The sequence below is a fragment of the Chiloscyllium punctatum genome, unplaced genomic scaffold (assembly GCF_047496795.1).
Source record: "Chiloscyllium punctatum isolate Juve2018m unplaced genomic scaffold, sChiPun1.3 scaffold_1588, whole genome shotgun sequence".
NCBI classification, from domain to species: domain Eukaryota; kingdom Metazoa; phylum Chordata; class Chondrichthyes; order Orectolobiformes; family Hemiscylliidae; genus Chiloscyllium; species Chiloscyllium punctatum.
This window is the reverse complement of record NW_027311322.1, coordinates 14703-17155: the sequence shown is the minus strand read 5'-3', so window position 1 is coordinate 17155 and position 2453 is coordinate 14703. Positions and strand designations below refer to the sequence as shown.

The following is a 2453-nucleotide window of genomic DNA, read 5'->3' as shown; positions in this document are numbered from 1 at the left end:
TTTGGTTTTGGAACTGAAATTGCAAACGTGCAACGCGCTCCTTTTAACCTCTTCCCGAACTCCATCTGACCCGTCTAGCCCCCCTGTTCCCTGCTTTCTCTCCCCCCCACACCCCCCCCAACCCCCCCCCCCCCCACCTCCCACGGCCCCTTGGTTTCCCCTGGATCTAACTCTTCATTGAAATTCCCCTCGGATGGCATTTTTATAACCAATCTGCCTGCAGATTGCAAAGGAGCCTTATGGAATATTTAGCATTTTTATTTTAATTGCAAAGTGGAGGGAGGGAGGGAGGGAGGGGGGTTGCAGTTGGTGGGTGGGAGGAAAAAAAAATAAAATTGCAACCTGACACCACCATCTCTGCCGGGACTCGAACCCGGACCCTCTGGATTAGAAGTCCAGCGCGCTGATCCATTGCGCCACAGAGACTGACCCGCTTTGTGGGGCCCCTCTGTCGCCAGATTACAGAGTGAATTCATCTCTGCGAGAGTCTGACTGGGATGTGAGGTAACACCAGAGAGAGAGAGAGAGACAGAGAGACAGAGAGAGAGAGGATCAGCTCTTTGCAAAGTCCGGATCTGGATCGCACTCTGGAATTTTTGGAGCTGGATGTAGTCACACGAAGTAGAGAGTTGGGGGGGATTGGGTGTGTGTGGAGGAAGGGAGGGAGGGAGGAGAAGGGGGGAGGGGGGTTGCAGCCTTTCCCTCCCCTGACTTCAGGAGAGACTTACTTGGTGTAAGAAGGAGTTGGACCCTGGGAGGACCCCATCTCCAGGACAGTTGGACCGAAGGGTCTGTTTCCGTGCTGGACATCTCTTATGACTCTTGACAGCAACTGGAGGGTGGCCACTCAGCCCCTTGAGCGTGCTATCTCCCCACCCTTTTTTGATTTCCCCCTAACAATGACCCCCACACACTGGAACCCACACCCTCAACCTCCAACCTCTCAGCACTGGGGGTCTCGACACATGCCATGGGCAGCACCTTAGATTAGATTACCTACAGTGTGGAAACAAGCCCTTCGGCCCAACAAGTCCACACTGATCCGCAACCCATCCAGACCCCCATTCCCCTACATTTACATCTTCACCAAACACTACAGGCGATTTTGCATGGCCAATCCACCCTAACCTACACATCCCTGAACACTATGGGGTAATTTAGCATGGCCAATCCACCCTAACCTACACATCCCTGAACACTATGGGGTAATTTAGCATGGCCAATCCACCCTAACCTACACATCCCTGAACACTATGGGTAATTTAGCATGGCTAATCCACCCTAACCTACACATCCCTGAACACTATGGGTAATTTAGCATGGCCAATCCACCCTAACCTACACATCCCTGAACACTATGGGGTAATTTAGCATGGCCAATCCACCCTAACCTACACATCCCTGAACACTATGGGGTAATTTAGCATGGACAATCCACCCTAACCTACACATCCCTGAACACTATGGGGTAATTTAGCATGGACAATCCACCCTAACCTACACATCCCTGAACACTATGGGGTAATTTAGCATGGACAATCCACCCTAACCTACACATCCCTGAACACTATGGGGTAATTTAGCATGGCCAATCCACCCTAACCTGCACATCCCTGAGCACTATGGGGTAATTTAGCATGGCCAATCCACCCTAACCTGCACATCCCTGAACACTATGGGGTAATTTAGCATGGCCAATCCACCCTAACCTACACATCCCTGAACACTATGGGGTAATTTAGCATGGCCAATCCACCCTAACCTACACATCCCTAAACACTATGGGTAATTTAGCATGGCCAATCCACCCTAACCTACACATCCCTGAACACTATGGGGTAATTTACCATGGCCAATCCACCCTAACCTACACATCCCTGAGCACTATGGGGTAATTTAGCATGGCCAATCCACCCTAACCTACACATCCCTGAGCACTATGGGGTAATTTAGCATGGCCAATCCACCCTAACCTGCACATCCCTGAGCACTATGGGGTAATTTAGCATGGCCAATCCACCCTAACCTACACATCCCTAAACACTATGGGTAATTTAGCATGGCCAATCCACCCTAACCTACACATCCCTGAACACTGTGGGGTAATTTAGCATGGCCAATCCACCCTAACCTACACATCCCTGAACACTATGGGGTAATTTACCATGGCCAATCCACCCTAACCTACACATCCCTGAACACTATGGGGTAATTTAGCATGGCCAATCCACCCTAACCTACACATCCCTGAATACTATGGGAAATTCAGCATGGCCAATCCACCCTAACCTGCACATCCCTGAGCACTATGGGGTAATTTAGCATGGCCAATCCACCCTAACCTACACATCCCTGAACACTATGGGGTAATTTAGCATGGCCAATCCACCCTAACCTACACATCCCTGAACACTATGGGGTAATTTAGCACGGCCAATCCACCCTAACCTACA

General features: G+C 50.3%; 1 non-coding gene across 1 annotated transcript; it reads right to left on the bottom strand.

Annotated features, from left to right (window-relative positions):
* Positions 1 to 352: 352 nt before the first annotated feature.
* On the bottom strand, positions 353 to 426 carry trnar-ucu (transfer RNA arginine (anticodon UCU)). Its single transcript has one exon. It is a non-coding gene; the product is annotated as a tRNA-Arg (tRNA).
* Between the last annotated feature and the right edge of the window lie 2027 nt (positions 427 to 2453).